We start from the raw sequence: 10,954 nt of genomic DNA, 5'->3' as shown, positions 1-10,954 counted from the left end.
GGGGGAGCAAGAGGTCAGTGAGGGTTTTTTGTTTCCTTCCAGTGGTAGTTGTCAGATTATACTGCAGAGAGGAGAGATTTATAACACAGCACAGCGAGAGGGCATAGTCAAAGCAGCAGAAGCCTTGGTAGAACAGGAAGAAAAGAGATGAAGGGGAAGCAGATGATATATAACCAGATTGATTTTTGATTGGGAGTTGCAGGGAAGGACAAGATAATGATACTGGCTAATTTTTATTGAGTACTTGGAATGTATCATGTCCTGTTCCAAGTGCCTTACATGCATGAACGTGTTTCATCTTCATCACAAACTCTTGAAGTAGGAACATTATCATTTCTATTAAACACGTAAGGAAGTTGGGCCTGTCATTACAATTGGTAAGGCGCAGAGCACAGGCTGTTCACCGCTTGATGCGTGTACTGACATAGATCAGTAGAATTGACTTGGGGAAAATAAAGTTTTCTCACATTTTCTCTGTTCTCAATGAAATAGAAATAGTTCATCAGTCTAAAAGGGAAGTCATTTGTCAGAAAATGTTAAATGTTATCTCGAGTTTGGTGTCATGTATTAAATGGTTAAAAGAAAAAAGCCTAAGCTCTGGGGTCAGAATGATAGAGTTCCAATCCTGACTTTGCCATTTTCAGCGGTGTGACCTTGGACATGTGACTAAAGCTCTCTAAACCTCAGCTTTTCACCTTAAATAGAATAATTGTATCTCTCTCACTAGATTGTTGTGAGGAATGCTTACAATAAATTTTAGCATTGTGCCTTATATAATGCAATGAGTATAAATGTTGCTTAGCATTGTCGTTGTTGTTATTATTGCCCTATCTGCCCAATTGTGTGATTTTTTACATTGGTCCATGGCACACAAAAAATGAAGGGTTGCAGATTTTTCTTTTTCTAGATAAGTGCAATAGAAAGAGAGTGATGGAGGCACTGATGAAGTGGTTAGGGAATAATATAGCTAATTCATTGTGTTTTAGCTGCATTCAACCAAAAAAAAAAATTTTAAAGCCTACCTAATTGTATTAACATTGCTTTGCTTTGCAAACTCCTATTTCAAAGTAATAATTTCTGAAAATGACTTTTTCACTATTTATGTTAGACACGCACCATAATCATTAAGCTTCTAAGTGTTATGTGCAAATGTGAAGGATATTAAATTTTTTATTATAAAATATACATTATGCTAAATATTATAAACTGATTATACGATGATTTCTCCCCATTAAAACATCACTAAAGTTCAAATGTTTATAATAAGTCAGGTATTCACTGATGCTTAAATTCAACTTTGTGTTTCCATTTAAATTCAAAACCAGTCTTACTTAACCACCATCAAAGCTGCTACTGTCAAACCCTTTATTTTTGCTTTAAAACTGAGTTGTTTGCGTGTTAAAGTTTTACCATTTCTTCACTTATTTCTAATTACTTCAACTGATTATTCTTTTCACAACCAAACTTTAAAATCAGAATTTATTTAAATTTTCTAAAATTACTTTTTGTATTTATCCTGTTTCTGGTGGTCTTTATTTGTATATTTAAAATGATAGTATTAACAAATAATTTTCAGTTTGTGAAGAGAGAGAAGCCATGCTTCCTAACTACTTTTAAATCAATTAGTTATTTAATATAGTAGATCCTACATTTACAATTTGAAAAATATATTAAATCAAATCTTAGCATATATAATTGTATGTATACCCCGTGAGTCAGGTTTTGATTACAGAATAGTTTTTCTTGAACTGTAAACATATAAGTCAATTTAAACAGAAAATAGTTGTGTTATCTAATAGATTAGCTAAAAAAAAATGCTAGTAGTCCTGTTATCCTATCTAATAAAGAGGGAATATGCTAATTGACCCTCATGCCATTGCAAAGATGGCACGCCCACAGCCAATAAGGACAGAATATGCTAATTGACTGTCCTACCCTCAAAGATGGCAGCGCACAGCCACAAGATGGTGGCACCCATTCCCCTCAGCCCCACTGGGGTGGCAGGCACACGGCAAGGCCAGGCCCACCCCCATGCCTGCCTCCAGAGTCCCCCAGTCCCCTCAGCCCCACAGCCTCCCAGGGCCAGCCCGAGGCACAGGCAAGCCTCAAATGTCAGCTGCCCAGCCACCCAGGGCCAGCCGAGGCTTGCGCTGCTGGCAGTGGCAGCAGCAGAGGTGTGATGGGGCGTCACCTTTCCCTGATCACCGGGTCGCCTCCCACCTTTGAGGGCTCCCGGACTGTGAAAGGGGGCAGGCCGGGATGAGGGACACCCCCTCCAGTGCAAGAATTTTCATGCACCAGGCCTCTAGTCTAATATATTAGCTAAAAATACAACCAATATGAAAATTTTTTAAAAGGCTAAAGAAATTTATCACCAAACCAGCACTGCAAGAAATGCTGAAGGGACTGCTACAATGAGTCCCAGAAGGAAGGTGGGGGTGGGTGGGTGAGAAGAGATCAACCAAAGAACTTATATGTATACTAGAGGCCCGGTGCATGAAATTCATGCAAGAGTAGGCCTTTCTTCCCCCAGCTGCCAGCACCGGCTTCCTTCTGGCACCCAGGACCAGGGCTTCCCTCACAGCCCTGGCTTCATCAGGAAGGTCGTCCAGAAGGATGTCCGGTCTAATTAGCATATTACACTTTTATTATTATAGATATATGCTTAACCCATGGGCACAGACAATAGTGCAGTGAAGGCCTGTGGGGATGGAGTGGAGGGGGTCAATAGGGAAAAAAGAGATATCTGTAGTACTTTTTTTTTTTTAATATATTTTATTGATTTTTTACAGAGAGGAAGGGAGAGAGATAGAGAGTTAGAAACATCGATGAGAGAGAAACATCGACCAGCTGCCTCCTGCACATCTCCCACCGGGGATGTGCCCACAACCCAGGTACATGCCCTTGACCAGAATCGAACCCGGGACCCCTCAGTCTGCAGGCCGAAGCTCTATCCACTGAGCCAAACCGGTCTCGGCTATCTGTAGTACTTTTAATAATAAAGATAAATTAAAAAAGAAAACACAGCCCTAGCTGGTTTCACTCAGTGGATAGGCCTGTGGACTGATGGGTCCTGGGTTTGATTCAGGTCTAGGGCACATGCCTGGGCTGCAGGCTCAATCGCTAGTAGGGGGCGTGCAGGAGGCAGCAGATCAATGACTCTCTCATCATTGATGTTTCTATCTCTTGCTCTCCCTTCCTTTCTGAAATCAATAAAAATATATTTTTTTAAAAAAAGAAAACGAGCCCTAACTGGTTGGCTCAGTGGAGAGAGCTTCGGCCTGCAGACTGAAGGGTCTCAGGTTCGATTTCCAGTCAAGGGCATATACCTTGGTTGAAGGCACTTCCCCAGTGGGGGGTGTGCAAGAGGCAGCTGATCGATGTTTCTCTCTCATCCATGTTTCTAACTCTCTATCCCTCTCCCTTCCTCTCTGTAAAAAATCAATAAAATATATTAAAAAACAAAAAGAAAATGCAACCAATAGATTAAAAATTATAGAACTTCCAAACATTAGAAAAAGAACCTTGGCTGTTCAATCAATTCTGGAAATAACACAGAGAGGATGAGATAGTATTAAAGGTCATGAATTGAATCAGAAGAAAGGAATGAAGTGGACAACTCATCCCCCCTACCACCCCTCCCTCCACCAAGGAGTCAAAGCAGAAACAGAAAGCTGTGATCATTTTTTCTTCACTTGTTGGTCTTTATAGGCCAAATTAATTCTTGGTTCTTACTAAAAAGCTCTTAGTTCGTTTTGGATCATGGACCCTCACGTAAATATAATGAAGCTGTACATCCTAGCCATAAAAATATACAAAATTTTAGAGTAATTTAAAAGAGTTTATGGTCTCAATAAAGCCTCTATTAAACTCCACAGATCCAAGATTCAAAATCATTCCGAATTGTAATAAGTCCACCCCAAAGGCACAATAGGAGCAATTGTATATACCCAAGCAATCCTGTGCTAAGTGTCCAGGTTTTAACCTGGCAAACCTGTTTAAAAAAAACACACTTTTTAGACCATCATCCAGAGGTGTAAAAAGTGTCTCTTTCCTGATCAATACATTACAACCAACTCTATGGTAATCTTTCACACGAGTGATAGGGTAACCTTTGTAACCAATATTTTATCAGGACTAAATATCCCACTGTGGATCCACTGCTCAGGTTCTCTATCTGCCTCCTCTGGCTGCCAGACCTTTGGCACCTCCAACAGATGATGGGAAGGAGAACTGAAAGCAGGAAACTCAAGTTGTTTTGTTTTACTTTCAATTGAATACCTTGACTAAATAGTTCAGCGCAAAAGAAAAATGGAAATTGATGTTTCACACTAAGCCTTTGAATTGTGTGCAAGTTACCATTTGCCTACATATCCTTTTCTTTTGTTGCTATGTCAGCAATTTTCAACTTTTTCATCTCATGGCACACATAAACTAATTTCTAAAATTCTGTGGCACGACAACAGGGGGGTGAGGGCATGAGTGGGGGTGGGGGGCAATGGGGAGATAAGAACACATATGTAATACCTTAATCAATAAAGAAATTTTAAAAAATAATAAAGTAAGATTCTGTGGCACACCAAAAAAATATGAATTATATTTTTTGCCAATCTAACAAAAAAAATGGTTTAATTTTGATTGATTCACACTGGACGGCTATTGTATTGGCTGTTGTCATTTTTTTATTTGGCAATCTAAGGGAAAAGAGATCAATAGCCCTGTCTAGTCAGGTATAACATGTTTTAAAAATTCTTGCGGCACACCAGTTGAAAATCGCTGCTATAATACAGGGTTGGCTGCCTCCTTAATGAAATGCACAGTGCGTTAAAGAGATCCTATGACTTTTGCATATTACATAAAGCAGTTAGTCTGCCTCAGAATAATCGCAGAAAAATGGTAAATTTAGTCTCAGAAACCTGCTGCCAGAATAGAGCCAGCCAGTTTTTCAGCTTTCAAAGCTGCTATGTATAAAACAGCACATTTGGAAATCTGTTGCTGGTACATCCTATTCATAAGAAGTAAAACTCAACATGAGGAAGAAAGAGACATAGAATATTTGAAAAGATCACAAAAATGGAAGAAGCAATGAATTATAGAAAATCCAGTATTGGTTAGGTTTTCAAATACCTAGACATTAGTATGTCTTTGAATGATGACAATATACTCTTGTTAATGAAACAAGAGTATACTGATTTCTAGGGCAGGTGGCCAATTCCCACTCTACCAGCATACAATTGACCCTATGTCTCACACTGCTATTGCTTTTCCAGGTAGGGAAAAAGTAAATATTAATTAAATACCACCACCGTCATTTAACATTTTGACACAAAGCAATAGATTTAACTACAATTATCAGTTAGGTAAGCTGCCTCAAATTCTTTGTGGAATGAGGTCATATAAAAATATAATCAAATATTAGGATTAAGGGATTTTCTTTTTCTTCCCTCCATGGGAGACAGATTAGTTTAATTTATGTGAAAAAAATTATTTTTCTTATGTCTCTTATATTTCAAGAGGTATTCCTATCTTTAGTGGGAAGGCTATTTTTAATATTAACTTTTTATTAAAAACTGTTTCAAACAAAGAGTAGAGAGAAGAGTATAATTGCCTCCCATGTACCCATTACTCAGCTTTGACACTTAACATTTTTCCAAACTTGAATGTAAAGGATTTTAATCTGTCTATAATCTAACCCAGAATTTATTGACTTGTGCTATAAGTAATAAATAATTCAAATATAAATAATATAATATAAATAACCAGAAACTCTTGGAAGAGATCACTTTGAATTATTTTTTAAAATATATTTTTATTGATTTCAGAGAGGAAGGGAGAGAGAGAGAGAAACATCAGTGATGACAGAGAAGCATGGATCAGCTGCCCCTCTGCAGGCCCCTTACTGGGGACCGAGCCCCAAATCCGAAACATGCAGTCAGGGTACAGCAACTCGGGTATATGCCCTGACCGGTAATCAAACCTCAATCTCCTGGTTCACATGTCCACACTCAACCACTGAGACACACTAGCTGGGCTGAATTATTTTTTTAAATACAAGTATTTATTCTTCCCTCCGAAAGGACCTGGAGTTATAAACAATGTTTTTAACAAGGGGTTCATTTTATTTTCACATTTCTCAATGGTAATTTTTAGCAACATTTTTAAAAGAGGAGACTTAGAATAAATATCAAAGCGACATGCCTAGCAATAGCTAAATCAAAAACGTATTAAGGTCAGTTGCATACATATGTCTCAGAAGCTAAGCTAACAGCATGTGATAATATCACGACTGTGTGAGTAGTGCTTCCTAAATCTGGTTTCTTCAAGAAGCAGATGAAGAATGCACCCAGTGCTTTCGCTGTGCTGAGTCACTGGGTTGAAAGAGAGAAAAATAAATCACCTACTGAACAGTCCACATTCTTTCCTTCCAGGTGATTCACAATTTTTTTTTCTTTGAGGACTGGCAGGCATGAAGGCACCACCAGGCCTGTGCTACCTGTCCTGTCTATAATAATTTCACCCAGTGCTTGCTACATATACTATTAGGACCTCAGGCAATTTGATTGTGGGAATTTGATTATGTAAAAAGCTCTCTGGCTGGTATGTGTGAGTAAAACAATTTTTTAGATCAGATAATATTCAGAATCATAGTGGAGTATTTTATTGACTAGAACTTTTTTAGTTAGTATTAAACATTTGCTAGATATTTACCCTAATTGGCAAGAAAAGTTTCAAAATCATTTTCATTGACTCAGTCTAAGTATAGTTTCCTCTTTTTTTATTTCTAAAGAATTATAGAAGAGTGATTTTGGCAATATTGGCTGTAGCATTGGAAAATTTAACTTTTTATATAGACTAGCTTGATTAATATACTCTTCATGCCTGGCCGGCATGGCTCAGTGGATAGAGCACTGGCCTGTAGACTGAAGGGTCCAGGATTTGATTCCGGTGAAGGGCACATGCCTGGGTTTTGGGCTCAATCCTCAGGAGGGAGGGCAGCATGCAAGAGGCAACAATCAGTGATTCTCATCTTTGATGTTTCTATCTCCCTCTCCCTCTCTGAAATCAATAAAAAAAATTAAAAAATATATATATACTCTTCATGTGATTTTTGTTTAATAAATTTTAAGTTAAGCCTAAGATTCATTGTAAGAAAAGAGCTATAATAAAATAGAGAAATATTAATTTTTTATTGTTTGTTATATCAAATGCCTTTTCTTTCTATACCACACAAAAAAATCTAAACTGTATTTTCTTCATGAACTTACAATGTGGGGGGGAAAACTTGTCTCCCTAAATTTAGAGCAGCAACACTCTATACTGTGGAAAATAAGAGAAAGAAAAATAAAGTTTAAAAATAAACTGTTTTTGTGGTAAAAAGGGCACTTTAATACAGTGCTGTAACCCTTTTGGAGATCAATTTGGACATATGTAAAAATAACATTCAAAATATCCATACCTTCTAAATATGAACATACATTGATTTGAATATTCAAATCCTGGAAATATTCTCTAAGAAAAAAATCCTAAGCAAAAGAAAATAATTGCACACAAGGTACTATTTATAATAACATGGATTAGATACTAGTACAACCTTGTTATAAAGAATAGTTATAGGAGTTATAGCACACCCACACCAAGAAATGTCTAAGCCAGGGGTGGGCAACCTCTTTGTGAGTGCGTGCCAAAACCAGCAAAATCTCTGACTCAAAATTCTTCTGTGTGCCAACCCTAATTTTTTGAGAACATGTTACGCCTACTTGATATCTCTTAAGGTGTACGTATGTGAAGAACCTTGAAGAAATAATAAAATTCATTCGAGCGACAAAAACACAGTATATGATGATGAAAAATACATTTATTTTTTAATGTATACATGTTCACTGATAGTCCGACAGAAAACTGTATGACTTCGTTTGATATTACCAGTGGGACTTTTGCTGCTGCATCACTGATGACAGAGATTTTACATCAGGTTTATATTTCATGACCTTCAGAGATATGCATGAGCTACTACTTTCATCCATCAGGCTACTCCTATTACGAGACTTAACAAATTTCATCACTGAGAACAAAGACTCAGAAGCGTATGTGGATGAAACCAAAACACTGGTCGGATCTAGGAAGGCAGGGAGAGTTAAGGCAGAGGCATAGAAATTGCTCTTCCCCTCTCTCGTCAATCCATGTCTATGATCTTTAAGATAACTTGTTATGTAAAATTATTTATTTATCTAAGATGCACCTACACTGAATTTATCTGAAAAATAAAAAAGTCGATATTAAGAAAAAAATTGTAAATGGAAGATTATAAGAGAGGGTTTCGCGTGCCAGCAAAAGTTACTGGCGTGCCAGGAGTTGCCCACCCCTGGTCTAAGCAATTTCATGTCAACGAAAAAAACACACAAATATCTAGGTCTTACTGACACCTGTTGTATACCTGCTGCTTGTTGGGGCTTTTTAAAAAAAATAAATATATTTTTACTAGAGGCCCGATGCACGAAATTTGTGCAAGGGGTTCGGCCCTTGCAGCCACTGGGACTGCCTCTGCCTTGGCCCTTGCAGCCCCGGCTTCGTCTGGAAGGTCATCCAGAAGGATGTCCAGAAGGTCGTTTGGCTGTCCAGTCTAATTAGCATATTACATTTTTATTATTATAGATTGATTTCAGAAAAGAAGGGGGAGGGAGAGAGAGATAGAAACATCAATGATGAGAGAGAATCATTGATTGGCTGCTTCTTGCATGCCCCCCACTGGGGATCGAGCCCACAACCCGGGCATGCGCCCTTGACTGGAATCGAATCCAGGACCCTTCAGTCCACAGGCCGATGCTCTGTCCACTGAGCCAAACCAGCTAGGGCTTGTTAGGGCTTTTGATAGAAGTTGTTGGCCCTCTATTAGCTTTTGAGAACAAAAAAGTATGTCTTTATTGGTAGCCTGGGCCCTATAATGAAACCAAGTAGATCACCAGCTTGGTGTGATATGAGTAACACTATAAGCTGTTGGTATTAAAAGTATTACAGTATTACTTATCCTCAGCTCAGACTCTATAATAGAAGGGAGGAAGTAGATGAAATACTAAACTATTTTTCGGGCCCCTTAAACGTACTAGAGTCATACCCCAAGATTAAGTGATTCAGACAAATGGCTTTCAGAGAGGAGTACCTGGAATCTTGCTGGCCTGACAAGAAGTCAGGACAAGGCAGGCACAGCAGTTTCAAGCCACACTTGGCCTGTGGACAATGACTGATAGAGCTGGGCCTTTGAGGTACAAAATTCACCAGGCTGTGGGGACCAAAATGAAAAAAAAACCTTTTTTTAATTTTTTTATTATCAGCAGCACCCTCAGAGCCCAATACCTAAACCATCTCTTTCATGGATTGAAGAGGCCATTGCCAAAACCCTCCCTTTTTCAGGCATTCTATGGTGCTGCTCTATGCTTTTAAATTCTTTAATTTAGCCAAAAATTGTAATGGCACTGACTTGCAAAGGGCTGCTTTCAAAATGTACTTGTATCCTAAAGGCAGATGCAAATTCTCCAGCCTCTCCTTTTCTTTTGTTAGCATGGATTAGATTGGTAGGCATAAGAGGAGTTAGTATATTTGGGAGTGAGTCTAGGTTTGGACAAGAATAACAGTGATGGTCTTGGAGGTCTGGGCAGGGTGCGCTGTTAGGAGCACCTCTGCACAGATAAGAGAAAGAAGAAATTTCCCAGAGCAGGAGGACTTGTCAGCATTCAGATATGCTGTGAGAGAAGATGTGATAGTCCCAAGGCAGGAAATGAATTTTAAAGGATTTGGGTCTAAAGTAAGGATTGCTCTCAAAGGAAAAGAATGGTGTCACAAATCAGCCTAAGCCGGCTCTGAATAAATTTAGGGAAACTACCTCCTCTTTATCCTTATAAATCTTGGAGCATAGAGAATTTAATGGCCCCAGAGGTTGTTGTGGTACAGAAAGTAGCAAAGATATTAAAATCCAAGGCATCAGCCTTCCACTTCCCAAGAACTGAGAAGGGTTGGGTAGAATCAGCCCTGCTTTTTACCATTCTCTCCATTGAAACATGTTCTAGCCCAGTCCATTTGAGGGGCACACTTTCCCCATCCCTTGGAGGATTCTGACACTAAAACTGCAACAGAGGAGATGTGCAAAATGAGCATCTTCAAAACTACAGAAAGGATTTCCCCAATACAAGAACCCCTTTCAATTTGTCCTCATTTTAGAAAATTAAGATATTCTAAAGGCTCATAGCCAACATTAATAAAGAAAACAAAAAGACTAAAATATTTTCAATTTATAGGAGTGGTAAATAGTTTTAAAATTCTCTTTTATCTAACTTAGTAAGGGGAAAGATTGCCTGACTGAGGTTTCAATTGTTTTTAATTCCCCAAGCTCACGTTCTCATAATGGTTCAAGTTGAGTAGAAAGATCATAAAATCATAAAATTTTAGAGCTAAGAAAGACCTGGGAGATCATTTCTTCCTCTTCATTTTATAGGAAAGAAATCTCATAAGGGATAAATGGCTAAAATATAGGAAGCCAAAAAGTTGCAGGAGAAGCAATAAATATAGATAATCCAATAATATAAAAATCAGATGGAATAAATTCTTTAGTGTATTAAAGAAATTTTCATTGCACTTAACCATGGTTTCTCTGCAGGTTTGGATATATGTTTGTTCTCTCTAATTTTGTTGGTTAAGAAATGGATTAAGGTTTTCAAATTTATTTTTTGCTGCTACAATGGAAATCTACAAAAACGGGTAACAGACTATTTTGGGATCATTGTTCAGAAATGCATTTATCTTAGAAATGGTTACCATGGAGATGAGCACATGTTGTGTGACTCTACAGCTTTCAAATTAGAGTCATTTATGCTACCAAGGACATAAATAGCCATATACACACATAGATGAACATGAGTCTATGCACACATGCACACTGAAGTTATATTGTTCTTCTCTTTTT

The sequence above is a fragment of the Myotis lucifugus genome, unplaced genomic scaffold (assembly GCF_000147115.1).
Source record: "Myotis lucifugus unplaced genomic scaffold, Myoluc2.0 scaffold_5, whole genome shotgun sequence".
NCBI classification, from domain to species: domain Eukaryota; kingdom Metazoa; phylum Chordata; class Mammalia; order Chiroptera; family Vespertilionidae; genus Myotis; species Myotis lucifugus.
Note: the sequence above shows the minus strand (reverse complement) of the source record.